General features: G+C 39.6%; 1 protein-coding gene across 1 annotated transcript in view; it reads right to left on the bottom strand.

Moving 5' to 3' along the window:
- The window catches only part of STK33 (serine/threonine kinase 33), a 112,800-nt gene extending 94,241 nt beyond the window's left edge, over positions 1–18,559 (bottom strand). The window contains exon 1 of the mRNA XM_045577707.1: positions 18,123–18,559. The gene's annotated coding sequence lies outside the window, so the exon portion shown is untranslated. The remainder of the gene's footprint in view (positions 1–18,122) is intronic.
- Between the last annotated feature and the right edge of the window lie 2,203 nt (positions 18,560–20,762).

The raw sequence follows: 20,762 nt of genomic DNA, 5'->3' as shown, positions 1-20,762 counted from the left end.
ATAAAAGAAATGGATAGCAAAGAGAATGTACAGAACAAATAAGAAGTGAAGATGCAGACAGATGAAGTGAGGCAGAAAAAGGACATAGTCATTGTAGACCTGGCTGAATGACCTGTTAAAGAAAGCTGCAGGTTCAACCTCAGAGCCAGTATCGGTAAACTTAGAAAACCTGTAGGAAACAGGAGTCCTTGGTCACTGACAGTCAACTGTTATACAGATGACACCATCTGATCATTTCACCTTTATAAGCCAAACAGCACGGGTCATAAACCACTGGAAAGCCTACATATCAATTAGCCAAGGTTGTTCTCATTAGCCTTTGAGGGAGGGCAGTTGGCAATGGCAGGAGCTCAGAGGTGTCAAAACAGAGGTTGTGGGACAGGAAGAAAAATGCAGGAGAACAGGAGCCCCAAAATATAACTAATGCAGAGATAAGAGATTACTGTCATAGCTAATATGGTACAACTACCCAATTTGATAGCACTACCCTTCTACATTAAATAATATGCTCATAATAGTATACAAATAAACCAAGACACTATATTTCTGGATAAGAGATTTTAAATTTTCCATTAATCAAAGTGACTTCACTCTGCATTATCCAGTTCACTAACTACAGATTTAGAAGCTAATAACTAAGAAACAGAAAATAGCCAGGAAAAAAATCAAAATGTATTCCAAGGATAGGTAACTAACACATTAAATATTAGGAGAGCAAATCAAACGGTTTTGACTCAAATTTCAAAAGCCCACATAACTTTTCCCAAACTCCATCTATTATTTACTATTTGTGCAATGTGCTAAACAGAGCAATCTTAGGTATGTTTCTCGAATCTGCCACCTCACCCTCCTTAAGCTTGTTCATCGGGCACATATTGTTTGTCTATCCTCTCCATGTTAACTTTAAAATATCTAGAACTACTCCTGAAAATAGTAATTATCCCCTCAACAACACAGAAAAATACAAATTACTATGTGACATTACCATTTATGTTCATGTTCACTTTATATTCTACCAGTGTGGAAGCTGCGGGAGCTATGAAGGTGCAAGTTTATGTCCCACTTGCACTCCACTCCTTGTAGCTCTGTGGCTCTTTATATACAAGCTTTGGTTTTGTTCATTTTACGTGGAGATCTTAATTTGGTGCATTTTCTGGATACACTGAACGGCAACAAAGCCATTACAACCATTTTTACATGGCAGCTTTTTCTGAGAAGCATTGTACCATAATCCTGCTGAGGGTCAAATGCATCAGTGCCTCTCCGGGAAGTCCTGCCATGCAGTGAGTCATTTCTCCTCTGGAATGAAGGTTTCACTCTGTTGAGTAAATATCTGCTTATATGCAGACATCTCTCACTCCAGGTCAGTCAACTATGCCATACCCTCTCTTTTCTCATTTTTGAAATCTACAAACCCTTACATACATGATTACAGTGCTTAACGTGGAGCTGCGCTGATAGAAAAGCACTCAAATATTTGTTGATTTATTGCTCAACTGTATTTGGAATAAAAAAAACTTCCCTAGTAGTAATAAAATATAGCTCTTCCTATAGGAATTTCACCATACTCAGAGCAATCCCCTAGGTTCTTGTTTAGCATATACAGTGGACTCACATATGCACAAATAACAAATTCAAAGTTATTTATTACAGCACTGTTTATTATAGCAAAATATGGGGAAATGTTCTAATGCCCCTCAATAGGGGACTAGTGGTATATCCATACAATGGAATGCAGCAATTTAAAAATGAACATGCTTTTTTTTTTAACTGGAACAATCTCCCAGACATTGTTAAGCAAAACAAAACAAAAAATCAGGGTGCAAGTCTATAGTATGCTACCATTTCTGTAAAAACAAATGTGAATTTTTATTTATAAACATACTAAATATGAATAACGTGTTTAATTTATACATACACAACATCCAAACAGAACATCTCTGCAAAGATATTCATTGTAAGGAAATGAGTGTCAAGAAGACAGGGACAAAAGGAAGATCTTTTTAACTGTACACCTTCCTATTTTTAAATTATGTACCAAGTAGTTAAACTTTAAACTAAAAGAATATCTAGAATAGTTACACGAATAGGCTCTGTAAATAAGACCTGGGTTCAAGTCCCAACTCTGCCACTTACCAGTGTGACCTTACACAAGTTCTCCAAGTTCATCTATAAAATGGGGGTAATAATAGTTACTACAAGAATTAAATCAGATCAAGTATTTAAATTACTCATCACAGTGCCTAGAAAGTATTATTTAATGTTCTCTTTTAAATGGAACTATAGACTTGGAAATCATAATCATCACTAATCTCTTTTCCCTTTCTTCTTATTCTCAGCAAGCAAATTTTGCTAGTTCTCTTTCAAAGAGATGTAACATTCAACCATTTCTGTCCATTTTATAAGCATTAGAGATTGGCACAAACCACAAAGAATTAGCTAAAGATTTACATTTCCGTCCTGGCCTCCATTGCTATGTGGTTACAGTGTCAGCCCTCAAACTGAAGAGTCTCGGGTTTCTTTCCCCGTCAAGTAGGGACACCTAAGGAAGGCAACCAATCCATGTGTCCCTCTCATCTCTCTCTCTCTCTCTCTCTCTCTCTCTCTCTCTCTCTCTCTCTCTCTCTCTCTCTCTCTCCTATATACCTCCCCTTCCTCCTTCCCTTCCACTCTCTCTAAAGTCAATGGAAAAAATATTGTTGGGTAAAGATTTCTTTAAAAGATTTAAATTTCCTAAGCCAGGCAAATATATATATACAAAATAAATTTCCTAAGCAAAGCAATTAGGAGCCATTGCACATTTGCCACTATAGAAACATCACTATACAACCTTTACTAAATACCAGATGCCACCAATTTATATTTGTATCCCTACTTCACTTATAAAGTGTTTTCCACTCAAGGCTCCGAAGTTTCGATTATAGAAGATAAATAAATCCCAGATACCAGGGCCTCCACTTGGGTCGCCAGAGGGGAGGGGAGTGCATAGCCAGCCTGCAAATCACCACAGGCAGGCCACCCCACGCCTCAAGGGAACCCTCACCCTGATCCAGGACACCCTTCAGGGCAAACAAGCTGGCCCCCACCCTTGCACCAGGCCTCTATCCTATCTAATAAAAGAGTAATGTGCAAATTGACCATCACTCCAACACACAAGATGGCTGCCCCCATGTGAACACAAGATGGCCACCACAAGATGGCCAGCAGGGGAGGGAAGTTGGGAGGAACCAGGCCTGCAGGGGATGGCAGTCAGGGGTGACCAGGCTGGTAGGGGAGGGATCCCAGATTGGAGAAGGTGCAGGCTAGACTGAGGGACACCCCACCCCCCTGGGCACAAATTTCATGCACCAGGCCTCTAGTAGATAAATATTTTAGTTGGAGGGCAAATTATTAAATATGAATTTAAATGATTTTAAAATAAATAAAATGAAAGCCAAAGAAGCGAAATTGCTAAAATGAAACATGCTTTGAAAGAAAGAAAAGAAAGAAAGAAAGAAAGAAAGAAAGAAAGAAAGAAAGAAAGAAAGAAAGAAAGAAAGAAAGAAAGAAAGAAAGAAAGGAAGGAAGGAAGGAAGGAAGGAAGGAAGGAAGGAAGGAAGGAAGGAAGGAAGGAAGGAAGAAAGGAAGAAAGAAAGAAATGCCTATAATTCAGACCTTCTCATTTCACTGCTTATGTCACCCACATTTTCACCAGGAAGTGTCCATTCTTACCATGAAGTCATCAAAAATACTGTTCGCCTCTCACCGAGAAGGCTCTGACTTGTGTTAAATCAAGACTTGGTCAGATGAGTGCATTAAAAAACTGTGGTTTATCTACACAATGAAATACAACACTGCTATAAAAAAGAAGGAGCTCTTACCATTCACAGCAGCAAGGATGGACATGGAGAGAATATTATGCTAAGTGAAATAAGCCCATCGGAGAAAGATAAATATCACATGATCTCCACTCATTTGTGGAATATAATGAGCAACATAAACTGATGAACAAAAATAGATCCAGAGACAGAGAAGCAACAAACAGACCATCAAATCTCAGAGGGAAGGCAGGGGGGGGTGCGGGAGGAGGCAGGGGTGATGGTGAGAGGTCAACCACCAAAGGGCTTGTATGAATGCAAATAAGCATAACCAATGAACACAGACATGAGGGGGCTTGTGCTGGGAGTGGGAGTGGTCAAGGAGAGGTCAATGGGGGGAAAAGGAGATATATGTAATACTTTAATCAATAAAGAATTTTTTTATTAAAAAAAAAGACCTGGTTCACAGATGCTGTTCTGGATCTGGTAGCCCAGGAATTCTAACTATTGTGGTAGCAAACAACTTGATCCATACAACTATCTGCTAAGCATATCTACAAGGATGACCCACAAATTCAACATGTTAACAACAGCAATAATCTCACCTTGCTCCTCAACGCCTGCCGGGACTTGTGTCTCCTCCTCAGCTTCTTGGGCCTCCCTATCGCAGTGAATGGTCCCACGATCACCAAGTGGCCAAACCATAAACCTAAGTCATTCTACTCTCCTTCTTCTCCCTGAATCCACAAGTGCTGCTTCTACCTCCAAATACCTTTAGCATTGATCTGCTTCTCTTCAGAGCAGACACAGAATAGAAGAGCGAGAGCTGGAGAGGAGGGCTCATGCCTAGTCCCCCAAACTTCCAGGATTGGGAAGCAATGAGTAAGAGCCATGATCCTAGCACCAAACTAGCATATTCAAATCCCAACTTAGGCACTTTCTAGCTATCTGACCATGGGTATATTACTTAACCTATGTCTCAGTTTTCTCATCTGTCCAACTGAAATAATACTAGCAAATACCTTATAGGATTGTTGTAAAGTATAAATAAATTAATATAATGTAAGTGCAGAGAATAATGACTTGTACACTTTATAGTATTCACTACTATTTATAACATAAACACGATTTTTAATATCATTAGACATTTATTCTACAACAGTGTAAAATCCAGACATTTTTCATCAAGATAGAAAATCAAACATAATCCAATGTCCAATTAATCTGAGCCTCCATCACATTTCAAGTTTCAGTCATGCCTTGTCTATGGCCATTTCCCTACACTACAACTCCAGTAGCTCTTGCCTGGATTACTATGCCAGCCTCCAATCAACTGATCTCTTCCTTTCTAGCCCTCTCCCATACATTCTCCCAAATTGCAGCCAAAATGATTTTTCTAAAATGAATGTATATTTATGCTATTCTCCTACTTAAAGCCCTTCTAACACTCCCTAATACTTTGAATTAAAAATCTAGATTTGCCCTGGCCAGTGTTGCTAACTGGTTAGAGCGTCAGCTCGTGCACCAAAAGATCATGGGTTTGATTCCCAGTCAAGGGCATAGGCCTGGGTTGCAGATTCCATTCCGAGTCCCAGTTGGGGCATGTGCAGAAGACAACCAGTCAATGTCTGTCTGTCTCTCCCCGCTCCACCCCCGGACCCACCTGCCTCCCTTCCACCCTCTAAAAATCAATGGATAAAATATCCTCAGGTGAGGAATTAACAAAAATAAAATACAATAAAATCTAGGTTCAAGATGTCTTGAAGGCCCAATGTGATCTCTATAATATAGTCTCTTGCCTCATCTCCATCCCACCTCATACTCTCAGCTCGTGCTCTCATTTTTTTTCCTGTTCTTAAAATTCTTTCAGTTCCTGTGTCTCACATTCACATGTTATTTCCTCTGCTGAAATACTGTGCCCCATCACTCTGCCTTCTACCTGACTAATTTCTACCTATCTCTCAGTCTTAATTTAGGTGCTACTTCACCCAAAACCACATCTCCTGGCTCCCAAGTCTGGATTGGGTGCCCTTCCTACAAGTCAAAAAGCACCACGTACTTCCCCTACCATAGCACCTTTCTCAACTGCCTACTTACTGGTCTGTGTGCCCCTACAGACCTAGGCTCTATGAGAGTAGAGACCACAGCTTTCTTTTATCCCAGTGATCACCAAAATGCCTGCCACATGGTAGGTGCTTTTTATTAAATATCTGCTAAATTTAGGTAACTTAATATCATAAATAGGGATTCAAAAGATTTATTAATATTTTATAAACATTAAATATAAGAACTTTTTAAAACTAAAGTAAACCAAGTAAATAAAATACTAATAAATACAGAACTTGAAAATCTTAGGAATACACTCAATAGGACATATAATACAATCTAATCATTATGAGACTCCAGTGACCAGGTCAGAATCCTTGGAAAATGGCAAAATGGGCTTCTCTGAAGAATAGGTAGTAGGTGGAGCTTCCAATAAAATCATGAGCAGCAATATATCTCCTGCTAAGCCTCTGGAAACCAAAAAAAAAAAATAAAAAAAAAATCTATCATAGATCTTTTAAAGATATAAAATATATGCTTCAAACCTCCTGGCCAACTATAAATTCCACTACACTGAACTGAAAAATCAATGGCTGAAATTCATGCAAAGTAAACAACATTGACAAGTACAAAAACCTTAATATTCAATTTTCCCTCTACCTCAATTTCTAATTCTCTCACTGTCCTACCCCCACACACAAAGCAGCACTTTATACATAGCTCTGGATGACTCTGTCATACTCTAACGTATTACTGTGTACCTCTCTGCCACCAGGCCCTCGGGAAGATGGGGTGGTACCATGAATTCACTATTGAGTCTTTAGGGCTACCACAGTGCACAGAGTATAGTATTCAGTTGTGTGTGAAAAGGAGAAAAAGAAAGAAGACAAGGGAAGAGAAAGCAGAGCAGCCTATTTACACAAATAAGCCAAAAGGAAATACTGAAGTGGCAGAGAACTCCCACAGATGTCAACAAATAAAAGCCTGAAAGAAGTTAAATTGCTGAAACTTAACGTTCAGATGACTCAGTAAACTTTTAAAACATGAATTAATAATAGAAATAATGACTACTCAGTTTCATTCCATTGGCACTCTACAAATAAGCCTATAAAGTAAGGAGTATAAAGTAAGGAAGTCCATATAGAGTTCTTTATATAACATATATATGTTAGAAGCCCAGTGCATGACATTTGTGCTCTGGCGGGGAGGGGGGGGGGTGTTTTCAGCCCAGCCTGTGCCCTCTCACAGTCCAGAACCCCTCAGGGGAATCCACCTGCCGACTCAGGCCTCATCACCCCTCTCGCAGTCCAGGGCTCTCACAGCCGGGACCCCTGGCTCCTTACCGCCAGCACTCACCAGCGAGGAGCCCAGCTTCTGCTCCCCCTGTGGGAGTGCACTGACTACCAGGGGGCAGCTCCTCCATTGAGCATCTTCCCCCTGGTGGTCAGTGCACATCATAGCAACCAGTCCTTCCACTGGTGAGTCAATTTGCATATTAGAGTTTTATTATATAGGAACATTATATATACTAGTATATTAAAGATATATGTCATCAATCACCACAGAGGCGATTAAAAAATAGTGGCGTTGGGGGGAGAGGGGAGACAAAAATTGGGAGAGAAAAAGAAAGCTGCTCCATGCTCGGTTTGGTATCTAAGAAGCCACATGATTTTAAATACTTCAACAATGGATGTCCATGGCCAATATTACTACAATATTTTGAGAAAGATACATGAGGATGTTTTACTGTTAAGGAGAGAAAAGAAGAAAGATATTGGCTATTCTCAACAGAAACTCATTGTCCTACAATATTTTCACTTAGCAGCATGACTCTAAAATTTTCAGAGATAAAGTGATAAATTCATTTGTTTAGTATTTGCATCAGATATATAAACATTTGAAAAGTCATTATTTCGACATTAAATGTCGCTATTCACATTGCACAGTGTGCAGACTAGAGTCAGAGGAAAAGGCAACTGTGGAAGATTTGTTCTCAGTCAGAGAATATGTTCGTTCTCGGAGACAGTCAAGGACGTGCCCTCCCCCTAATGAACTTAAGGACACTGCCCACGTTCTCTAATACCCATGGCCTGGGCTGTGCTAGAGTTCATGGGAAAGAGATGTAATCTGTCATAATCACATGTGCTTTGGGCTCTTTAAATGAAAAAGTTTAAAGAATTCTAAAACTTGTACCTTTCTCACCAGGGAAATTCTCCCAGCCTTCTGACTTTTTTTTCCCCCCCACAAAACCAAATCAAAGCTTGAATAGCACCCACACTGAGCTTAGGCTCATCCCAGAAAAGACTCCTCTAAAGCCTCAGCACTTCAGAGGAAAGTCTGCTCTGAAAGAGAACCATCTGCCCCTGGAGGATGAGCCCATTCCAAAAGGAAGATCCCAACTTCCCCTGTTTTATTAATTTACTGGCTGATAACTTGCATCAATTTCATCCACAAAGAGCAAACTGTTTGAAAGCTGAATGCACTAAATCTTCTTTCATGGGACCTATAAGAATTTTTTGAACTCTTAATGGTTTGCACTTAATGCTTCATTTTAAAATCAGATTTAATCATTTCATAAAACCAGTAGTTCTTTATGAAGATTAATTCCATTTTACCTCCATATCTATTACCCCAGGTCAGAATTGCAATGAATTGTGATGCCATTTGAAACCACTAATACTGTACTTGACAAACCAATTAATAAACGAGTCTGAAAACACAATTTTCCAAAATTATTATAGTGCTCCCACTTCCTATTCTTAAATATATAAGACTCTAATTGAATGTCCATACTATTTTATTTATAGATCTTTCTTAAATAAGCTCACAATAAAATCACCAGTTTTTAACTCCTATTTCCACAAAGGCTCTTTGTTAGCTCTATGTTGAAGACGTAACAGAGCTATGTTTTAAAAAATTAATTTGATAAATAAATGTCAAATAAACATTTAAAATATGAAGACTCAGAAGTCTTTAATGTATATATTTTATAATGGTAGGAACAGAAGACAAAACCATGAAAGTATAATAAAGCTCAATTATACAAAACAGATGCATATGTATATATACCAACTTTGTGAATTACCTACCAAAAAAAATTAATGTTAGGAAATTTTAATCCACTACCTCACCACCTTCTATTCTACAGTATGTTCAGGAATATAAAATCAATCATGTAAGTCACTAAATCAAAACTCGGAATGGAGAAGTAACTATAATACTGCATCAGGAGTTGGAAGGAATCACAGAATCCAGAAATTGGGGAAAATACCAAAGGACGTTCTTTCATAGACGATCTGTCATATGCTGACATGGCACTACTAAAAGTTTTCCCTTGACAGGGAGCCCACTATTTACTTTCCCCCGAAAGCTCATTTCATTGGATACCAATGATGGACTATTTCTCCTCATACTGAGCCAAAATCATTTCCTATAAATCGACCTACCGGTCATGCCTAGTCTGTCCTTACAGATATGCCTACTCCCTCTTTAGCAGATCTCCGTCTACTAGACATGAAGACAATAAGAATGTGTCCCTTAGCCATGCTTCCTAGATGCTGTGCCTTTTCTACATCTCCAGTGCCCTCAGTTGTTCTTTATGTCATTTAAAGACCCTTCACCATCATAGGCCCTTCACTCTCCTCTGGGTGAAATTCAATTTGCCCATATCTCTACTGAAAAATGGGATTTAGAACTAAAATTCCTACTCTACAAATTACCAAGATTTATTGGCTAGAAGAGAAAAAAAAAAAAAGATACTTTGGAAAGAGTCAAAGCAAAGAGCCTTTTGCTTCCTAGGGAGCAAGCATGGCACATACTATGGAAATAGCTAAATGAACAGAAAATAATCAATATTGTCCAGAGACAGTGATGAGAACATGTAGGGAGGGTAGTGAAAAACAGTGTCATCAGGCTATTTGTTCTTTAAAAAAGTTAAACACCTTATATACTAGTATACAACCTAAATTGTCTGAGATATTGTTAATGCAAATATAACTTTCTAAATTTGCAATAAGTTTAGGTATATATAGAGTAGTCATAGCTTTTTATTGAAAAATTCCTTTTAATCTCATGTACAGAATCAAATGAAATTAAAATACTAGGTTTAGTATTTAGTTTCTCTGGAAATTATACCAATCAGACATGTTAAGCATCCTAGAAATGAAACATTTGATATAATTAAGGAACTGCTATTGAAAAAAAATTAGCCTGAAAAATAGATAATATAGGGCTAAGAAATGACTTATTAATAACTCATTCAATTCTGAGTATAATAAATACAGCTATTACAATTTCAATTCACCAGTGGCTGAGTTCAAAATGCTAAAACTCAATCAGCCTCAAGAAACCAGATCTAATCGGTAGGGTCACTGCCTGCTACATTTATTAAATCACGAAATTATTTTAGGCTTAAAGAAATTTAGATGGGGAAAAAAAAGAAAATAAATCCCAAAGCTAGTAAGAGGTAGGGCCAGAATACCAGACCAAAATCTGACACCTTATCTATATACTTAACCCTTCAAACATTTGAAAACAGCTATCATAGCCTCCTCTTCTCTCCTCCTACCCACAACTAACCTTTTCAAGTCCAGGTCTTAAATGATTGCAAATGAAGGATGGATCTCAGAACCAAGTCCTACATAAATGACCTCAGGAAATTAAACATGTTCTTTCATATCTAAAGGGACAGCTATGTCTCAAGGGAATAAGTGGCTGGATGCCACCAGCAAGCCTAGACTCCTGAGCCACTCCTCAAACCCTTAGTTACTCTGAATAAGGCAAAACAAGGGAGACCTGAGAGACACAGCTCTGGAGCAGACTCAATCAGTGAGTGACTCTGGGAGATTCGAAGAGAGGCAATAAGTAGGCCAGCATCAGAAGCATTAGAGGGCAGTACCTCTAGTTCAGGGGCCTTCTCCATATCCCATCCCCAATAGCTTTCTCTCAGCTAGCACTTGGTCTCAGCTAGCATGATGGGTTGGACTTTCTATTATCTACTAAATCCTGGGACAAACAGGAGATAGTATAAAGAGAAGGTATAAAGCCACACAGGGAGCTCTCCGTGAGCTATAACCTTCAAGTAGATAGGCAAGTAACCTAGGATGATATCAAAGTGGCAGGATGCTATATGAAGAGAGCCAGGAAGGCAAAAGCTCAAAGTAGCAGATGCTTGGAGAAAATGCTAAAGACAAAAAAAAGGAGTTTTTAAAGCTAGGCTTAGAATAAGGAGAATAAAGCCAAGATAGATGTGAATTCTTAACTACAAATTGTGCCTCTGTCTTCTCCATCAAAACTGATCTCAATATGTTCTTTCGTAGATGGGTTCTCGTTTCATTTTGTTGATAGTTTCTTTTGTTGTGCAGAGTTTTTTTTAGCTTGGTGTAGTCTCATTTATCTATCTTTTCCTGAGTTTTCCGTAAAACCAAAAAAATATCTCTGTGAAAGATGTCTGAGATTTTACTGCTTATTTTTTCTTCTAGTGTTATTATGCTTTCACACCTACATTTAAGTCTTTTATCCATTTTGAATTCATTCTTGTGTATGGTATAAGTCAGTGGTCTAGTTACATTGTTTTTCATGTACCTGTCCAATTTTCCCAACACCATTTATTAAAGAGACTCTCTTTACTCCATTGTATGTTCATGCCTCCTTTGTCAAATATTACTTGACCATAAAGGGGTAGGTTGATTTCTGGGCTCTCTATTGCAACAGCATTGATGGACCTGGCAATTATTATGCTAAGTGAAATAAACCAGTCAAAGACAGACAAATACCATATGATCTCCCTAATATGTGGAATCTAATGAGCAAAATAAACTGATGAACAAAATGGAACCAGAAGCATTAATACATAGAACAGACTGTCTGGTACCCAAGAAGAGGGAGATGGGGGTTGACTAGATAAAGAATGTGCAGAAAATAGTTCAAAAACATATATGCATACCCCATGGGCACAGACAATAATTTGGTAAAGGCCAAGGAGGGTGGAGGCCCAGGGGGAAGGGTACTCCTGTGATAATGTCAACATTAAAAAAATTTTTAATTAAAAATTACGGGGGTAAATCACCACAAATCTTAGCCCAACATAACAGGCTCTTTGTAAGCTAAACACTACTATCCTGTCAAGTCACTCTCTCTGATTGTTCTCCTATATATCAACTTTAAAAAAAAAATGTTTTTATTGATTTTTAGAGAGAGAAAGGGAGAGGATAGAGAAATAGAAACATCAATGTTTTCATTGATCAGCTGTCTCCTGCATGTCCCCTACTGGGAATCGCACCTGCAACCTGGGCATGTGTCCTGACCAAGAATCAAACCAGTGAGCTCCCGGCTCATGGGTCAATGCTCAACCAGTGAGCCACCTCCAGGCCTTTGGGCCTGCTGTTCATTCTGCTTCAGAATCCTTTCCCTTTTTTGCTCACCCTTCCCTGACTTTCCCAAGCAGACTCGAGTGCTCTCCTCCAAGTCCCACAGCACCTATCTATGAGTCTCTTACAGCACCTTCCATAGAATATTACAATTTTGGGGCTTTGCTTCCCTCAAAGAGACCGTGAGATCTCAAAAGCTATCTCTTTGTATTTCAAGAACCTAGTATATGTATATGCCTGGCCAGTGTGGCTCAGCTGGTTGAAGCATCATCCTGTGCATAGGAAAGTTGCTGGTTTGATTCCCGATCAGGGCCCATACCTGGGTTGTGGGTTTGGTCCCAGTCAGGGCATGTGTGTAAGGTTGATGTTTCCTTCTCTCTCTTGCTCTCTCTTACTTTCTCTCAATTCTGCATGTCCTGTTTGCTTTGTCTCGTGTACTCTATATAATCGAGAGTCAGTGAAATCTTTGCAATATAGACTTTCTCGATTATATAGAGTACATGAGACAACCAACCAACCAACGCAACCCAGGTGCACACATAAGTCCTAATAAACTCATGTCTTTTTCAGCCAGTCTTCCGGGTTATTTCTTTGAAATCAGCAAACAATATGCTGAGGTCTTCTCAGATCTTGGCTCTTTGCAAAACAGGGATGATGAAACATTCTGGAATTAGACAGTGTTGAATGCTGTAAAACCTTGTGATATATTAAAAGCTTAATTACATACTTTAAAAGGGTGAATTTTATAATATGTTAATCATGTCACAATTTTAAAAGTGAGGTGTGACTATAAGACGGAGTTAAGTGTATACATTATAACATATGTACCATCAAAGAGATATGAAAGAAAAACAGTTAACTTGAATATCACTACTAGACATTGGTGCTTCCTTTCATAATAACAAATATGAAAATAATGAATTTTATTACCATAAACTGAACACCAACATAAAAACAGATTGAAAGGAAAAGCTAATTTGATTTCCATGAAAACATCCAAGGATAAGTGTTTGCTTTCTTCCTAATATCTTAGCTGATTGGAAGTTGAGCTCCCTGGAGCAGATATAAGAGCCTCTATGTTAGATCTGCTAACTGCAAATAGACTTAAAAGAATTCAAGTATAAGAACCTGAGCCTCTGATGCCCTGTTTTTGGTAAATCATAAATGGATTCTCTCTCAACAAACTCTGTCACTGCAGATGAGCATTCACTGTGACAATGACAGTCACAGAGTAGAACTTTCAATTACCAACACCTCAACTTACAGGCTGGATGAACATTTTTCATAAGGCTTTTCTTAGAGTCCTTAAATAAATATGTGTGAGTCCAATGACCAGTTTTCCCAGATAAACACAGTTCATGTTGAGAATATTGAATCAGCCCTGGCTGGGTTCTCAGTGGTTAGAGCGCCTGCCCACAGTCTTGGTTAGATTCACAGTCATGAGCACATACCTGAGTTGCAGATTCCATCCCCAACCCCAGTAAAGATGCATATTTGAGGCAACCAACCAACATGTCTTCTCACATTGATGTTTCTCTTTCTCTTTCACCTCGCCCTCTTTCTTTCTCTCTCCCCCTCCTCCCTCCCTTCCACTCTCTCTAAAAATGAATGAAAAAAAATATTCTCAGCTGAGAATTAACAACAATAACAAAAAAGAATACTGACTCACAAGCAAACTTTGAGCACATACAATGTAAAAGTGAAAATATAGCAGCATTCTGAAGCAATGCCTGGAACATTACAGGCTCCCAATAAATATTTGTTGAATGATGTTTATAATGGTTAATAATATCTACTAAATAATTTAGATTAAAAAAATAAGCCAAATGCAATAGTATTTCTAAATCTATTTATCTTTAAAACAGAAAGTTGTTTTGTTTTGTGGTTTGTTTTTTTTGCTTTATTCCTAATGTAATACCATATCCTCACTGATATTCAAACTGACAAATCTAATTATTAAGAAAGATAATTAAGTAGAAAGGATATTCTGATTAATTGTAAAAGTTAGTGCCACTCACCTTACACACCTTTGTGAAATGAAACAACTTCAGGTTGACAAAACTGAAGGAATTTGTGAGGCAGTTAGTTTCTCATGCACTCTATGATTTATTTCAGTTAATGAACTAAGAAAATATATATTAATACAGTTAGTTTAACAATAAGTTGTCCACTTTCCACATTCTAGAACTCTAACCCAGATCCAAGCAAAACATAATTCACCTTGGAGCTCGGCTCAGCGGGAAGGGACATTCTTAAAGCACGCTAAACTACCAAAGCTGAGGAGGTCAGCACTTAATTTTACATTACAGTTTCCTTTTGGTAAGCCTCTTTTAAAATCAGGGAAATTATTTCTCGGTATCTAAAACTGTGGGTGCCTGAAATACTATATGAGACAATGAGATAGGTAAGAGATGTAGGATGTATCTTCAGAGATCGCATTTCCTCTTCCAGGACACTTCTAAAAGTCTCTAAGGAGAACGTGTGACAGACACCAGCAAGAGAAGTCCTCCTCCATCTCCCTGACAGCAGCATGAGCTCTTTCCTTCCATCTTTAAGGAAACAGGAAGATGACCTAAGTATCACCCTTTGTATCGTCATCTTTCAGGGTTTTTATTGGAAGTCACACTACTCAGTTCTCACTCTCATTAACTCTTGCTTAATTTACTGACACCACAAAATAACACTTTTAAATAAAACATAGTTATTTGGTCTCAGTATGTAAAGAAGTTTCTGAGCATAAAAGCAATGAATCAAAAATAAAAAGGTTAATAGGTAGACAACGTATTATATATAAAACAACATAATCTATTATGTTAATAGGTAGACAACATAAAATTGTTTTAAATTCTATAAATCAAAAGCATTATAAATTAAATGAAAAGGCAATTGTAGGGACATGCCTCCATATGATAAGCAAGGGTTAATATCCTGGCTCTATCAAGAATTCACACAAATATGTGTCTGGCCAAGTCAGCGCCCCCTCTTTCCACCCTCCCCATGTTCCCCTCCTTGTTCATACGAAAAAGTGCAAGGTTCTTACAAAAAAAAAAAAAAAGAGGTTACAGCTTCTTTCTGCCAGGTTTCAGGAGTTCACTCTTGCCTCCCCTGCCTTGCCTCCTACCTGGATACCCTCTTTCTTCCAAGTCCAGCTAGACTGAAGATTCAGATACACAGATACTGGTCTTTATTTCAGATTTTTCCCAAGATACAGACAGAAACACTTTCTACGTGGCTCTGTAGCCTGCAGGCAAGTAACAACTCGCCCCGGGTTCCAGGGATACCTGATTCAACAAATTCCAGCCTTCCAGCCGAAGCCCAGTACTCTGGCTCCAGCCTGGGCTGGGAGAGGCAGAAATCAAACAATTAAGCAACTGATGTGAAAAAAATGAGACTCCAATATAAAAACCATCATGGAGTTTATGCAGGTAATTCACAGAAGAGAAATATCTAATAGCTAACAAGAATTTTTTACGCTGAAATACATTAATAATAAAGCATGTGAGTTAAAATAAGGAGGTACTATTTCTATCTGTGATATTAACAAAGATTTTTTTAAATAATAATGCCCATACAGGTGTCATAAAAGTGATGGTGGGATGGTAAGCTACAATAATATAATCTTTCTGAAGATGGCAATGTGTTTCAAGAGCATTCACAATGAGCCTGCCCTTCGATCCTGCAATTTCATTTTTTAAATAAGTCACTAAAATAACAGTATCATATTTAATTGTTTCACAATTATAAGGTCATAGAAGTCTCATGACAATCTGTCAAATAGGTTGAGATATCCACATTTTGCACTGGTCTTCTGTCACCTGGTTCCAACGCCAGTGCACTTTCTACTGTCTCTTTTGTGGAAAAATTTGGAAACTTATTTTTTTCGTTTTAACATCATTTATGTAGCTGGTGATGGGGTTCTTTTTCATTACATCAAGTTAAGTGTTATATACAATTTTGCCTAAAACCTCACCCTTTAGGTTCTTTCCCAGGAATTCCATAACTTTTTTTTTTTTTAAGAATATTATGGATGTCCCCTGTTTCTCCCCACCACCACCTCAGGCCTTTACCTCACTATTGTCTGTGTCCATGGGCTATGCATATATGCATGTAAGTTCTTTGGTTAATCTCTTCCTGTCCCTCCCCTCCCCCTTTCCCCCTGAGATCTGTCAATCTGTTCCATGCATCCACCTATTTTGTTCATGTATTATTTTGCTCATTAGATTCCACATATAAGATCATGTGATGTTTGTCTTTCTCCGACTGGTTTATTTCACTTATCATAATAGTCTCCAGGTCCATCCATGCTGTCTCAAAGGGTAAGAACTCCTTTTTTATAGCTGCATAGTATTTCATTGTGTAAATGCACCACAGCTTTTTTTATCCACTCATCTACTGATTAGCACTTGGGCTCTTTCCAGATCTTAACTTTTATAAATAACACTGCTATGAACATAAGGATGCATATATTCTGATTGGTGTTTCGGGATTCTTAGAATATATTCCCAGAAGTAGGATTGTTGGGACAAACGGCCATTCCATATTTAATTTTTTGAGGATACTCTATACTGTTTTCCATAGTGGAAAACATTCCCACCAGCAGTGTACTAGGGTTCCCTTTTCTCCACATCCTCGCCAGCACTGTTGTTTGTTGATTTATTAGTGGTAGCTATTCCAGCAGGTGTGAGATGATGCCTCGTTGTAGCTTTGTCATTTCATCTTTAGGAAATGATCTTCAGTAGTCAAAAATCCAATCAAAAGATTTAAGTATGAAGGCATTCATCTCGACATTTCTGTACTTGAAATATAAATACCCAATAACGAATAAATTGCAAAATATGGTTCATCCACAGTGTGGATTATTATGAAGCCACTAAAAAACGATGCAGTAAGTGCTGATGCTTCCATTCACTATCCTAGATCAGAGATTTTCTACCTTTTTCATCACATGGCACACATAAACCAGTTACTAAAATTCTGCAACACAAAAAAATATTATCTTTTTTGCAGATCTGTCAAAAAAAATAGATATGAGAGTCATTCACACTGGATGGCTATTATTGTGTTAGCTGTTATTTTTTTTTATATGACAATCTAAGGAAAAAGCGGTCAGTGCCCCTGACTAAATAGTCAGGTATTTAATGTTTTAAAAATTCTTGCAGCACACCAGTTGAAAATCACTGGTCTAAGGTGATAGTGGTAGGGACAGAAATAAGCGAATGAATTTGAGGTTGAAGATACCAGTAAAATGAATAGATCTTGATGATGAATGGCAGAAGTCAAGGATGAGTTCAAGACGAGTCAAGGATGAGTTCAAGACTTCTGGCTTACAATCTTGACAGATGATGGAATGATTCCTTGAGACAGGAACAGGAGAAATTGACATGAGCCAGGAATTTAAATGTATGGGGCATCTGCATACCGGTTTGTAATCTGAAGCGTGGACTCGGAAGAGTGTATAAAACAAGGAGAGAAAGCTTAGGTTCAAAACTCGTTTCTTTCCATCCTCAGAGCCCTCCTCCAATGTATGACCACCCGTTGGATGCTGGAGCTGTTTGGTGGCCGAAAGAGCAGGTCCTCCTTAAGCTGGTGAGGTGAGACCAGGAGGACCCAACCACCTGCAGCATGCAAATCCCTTACAAGGAAACTCTCCATTGTTTTTACATTTACTGTCCACAGAGGAGTTTCACCTGCGGACTCCTTCAAGCCCACAATTTTGTGAGAAATTATCTGCACTTACAGGTGAGGAAACTGAGGCAGAGTGCCTACATTACCCGTCCCCTGAGGGAACGGGGCTGGATTAAGTGCTGTAAGAAAGAGCTGCCATTTTCTGAGGAAATTTAAAAAGACAGACAAGAAAAAAAAGGCAATTTCAGAACTTTTAGGCGGGTGACTCTTCCCAAATCGCACTTACCCCATCGTAAGTTCGCTTTAAACTTTTCAGAAAGGTTCAGTTGTCAAGATGAAGTGGAGGTGAGAGGTGGAGATGAACCAGGAGGGCCAGGGACCACCCCGCACACGGGACCCAGGGGAAATGGGGGTCCCAACGGCTCAGCCGCGGCGGACGCCCGGCGGGGACCTCGGCCGCCTCCCTCGGCGGCGGGGCGGCCGGCCCATCCCGCGGCTGCAGGCCCGGCGGCCCGTTTGCCCGCGCGTTGCCATGGCAACCGCCGCGTCCGCCTGCGCCCGGGACCTGCGCCCGGGACCCGCTCCCCTTCCCGCGGAGCCCGCCCTGCGCGGCCCGCGGCGGCCACTCACCCGGCGGCCAGGGGGCGGCGTCGGGCGGGCGCGCACGCTGGGCGCTGGCGGCTGCCGGGTCCGGAATGCCGCACCGGGAGCAAGTTTGGGGCCGCAGGAGGGCGGACGGGGGCCGCGCGAGGACAAAGCTCCTTCCCCCGCCGTTCCCGGGAGCCCGCGTGCCGGCTGCGCCCGCCGGCGACTCCGAAAGCAGCCCCACTTAGGGGGGACCTGAGACTCCTGTCTCTGGGGCAGTGAAACATACGTGTTACATGAAATTAAAACCTCCCACCAGGGACACCACAGGACGGAGGTGATGGCCCGGCCAATACTGTCCCCCAGCGCCCGAGGCCTGGCCGCCCGGCAAGTTGGACCTTGCATGGCGATGGGTTCAGAACCAGCCTGAAAAGACGGGAACGTGATCTCAGGGTTGAGGGGAGCCTGGGAGGGAGGGTGTCCGGGGCTGTAGAGGCTCTGGACGGACCAAATGGCAATTCCCAAACCTCTAGAACCAACCGCATGAGTGCACGCGCTGTGCGCTAAGGCACTTCTTGATCTGGCTTTGTATCAAACTTGCTTGAAAACCGTTTAAAAATGATTTAATGGCATCTATGTAATCAGTTACCGGGAGTGTTACCTGTTAATCTGCCTTTCAACACAAAATAAAGCAAAACAGAACTCCCCAGATGCCTCTGATATGTAGCCAGGTTTAGGATTCACTGACCCAGAGACCATATCATTATATACATGAGGGGTCATCTGCGTGCTTTTCAAACAATTCTCTAAAACTACAGTTTCTCGCAACTAGGTTTTAAATATATATTTTTTTGACTGATTTCAGAGGAAGGGAGAGGGGGAGAGAGCGATATCGATGATGAGAGAAAATCATTGATGGACTGCCTCCTGCACGCCCCCTACTGGGGATCGAGCCCACAACCTAAATGTGCATCTTTGACTGGAATAGAATCTTGGACCCTTCCTGCACGCCTAGTGGGGATCGAGCCTGAAACCCTTGGCATGTGCCCTGACCAGTGACCTACTGGTTCATGGGTTGATGCTCAACCACTAAGCCACACCAGCTGGGCAAAAGATTGTGATAAAAAAAATAATTAAAAAATTAAAAAATAAATAAACCTTCTGTACTTACTAGAGGAATTAAGAATGATGCTTATTTACATCTCTATAGTAGAATCCAGCAGATTGCCCAGCCAAGGGTTTTTCAAATTTTTGGACATAATTCACCAAAAGAAAATAAATATGTTTTACATTATGACCCAGTACACATATACCTATGTATTTAATAAGTAAAGCAAGTTTTTATAAAATATTATCCATCCTACATGCTATGCATTCTAGTACTTTTTATCTCTTTTTCATGCTGGTTTCCACCTTTACATGATTTCTTGACTCCTGGATGAATTATGAGTTGCATTTTAAAAACAGAAGCATAGTTTTCCTGCAAACTAGCCCTGGATCCTCAGATAAGGTAGCTAGGCCACCAGGCTACAGTCAATTAATCCAATAGTAGGTACCTGACTCACACAAAGTCGATCATATTCCTCTCCCAGGAATATGGAATTAGGACTGAGAGATTTCCATTTTTCTCAAAGTAGCTAACATATTAGCATAGATCATCGCAACGTAGACAGTCAGACGCTGTCCACAGACATGTTTTCCTACCATGTGGCCTGGAGAAATGCAGAAAGCCAAACTGCCCAGGGAAATGTGAAAAGAACAGGAAGGGTTCACAAAGAGCAAAGAAGAGACAAAAAGAATTCTGGCTGTTCTCCATCCCTGATCATAGTATTTCCTGAAATGAGCTGCATTCCTGCCTTTAAATTCCATGTAGTATCTCAAATCTCTTATAATAAAGTGCTCTACTTTGCTTAAGCTAGTTCAAGTGGCTGAGTTACTGTTATTGCAACCAAAATGAATTTAACTATATTGGTTTTATATGGCTGCAATAACAGACTACCTCCTGACTATACTGCTGCTTTTTAAATTTGGTGACTAATATAATCACTCTATGTCCCTTACAGGAAGGTCCGTGTAAGAAATGTATTTCAATCCTGAGAGCCAGAAAAAATACCTTTTCTCTTGAATACCAGACACCTCTTTTCCTTAAGAAAAAAGCAAACCATGAAATTCATCACATTTCCCTTTTTACCTTGGCTTCCAGGAAGAAAGGAACCAAATTTGCATCTAAACTTTAATAACTTTGTCAAACTCTGTGGCTTGTATACAGGCATTACAACTTTCTCCTGTTCTCTTCTATTTTCCCTCATTTCTACTTTTATCTTTTTGTAATGTTTTTCAT

This window comes from Pipistrellus kuhlii, unplaced genomic scaffold, assembly GCF_014108245.1.
Source record: "Pipistrellus kuhlii isolate mPipKuh1 unplaced genomic scaffold, mPipKuh1.p scaffold_m20_p_9, whole genome shotgun sequence".
NCBI classification, from domain to species: Eukaryota; Metazoa; Chordata; class Mammalia; order Chiroptera; family Vespertilionidae; genus Pipistrellus; species Pipistrellus kuhlii.
The sequence above is the reverse complement of the archived record's forward strand: the minus strand, read 5'-3'. Positions and strand labels throughout refer to the sequence as shown.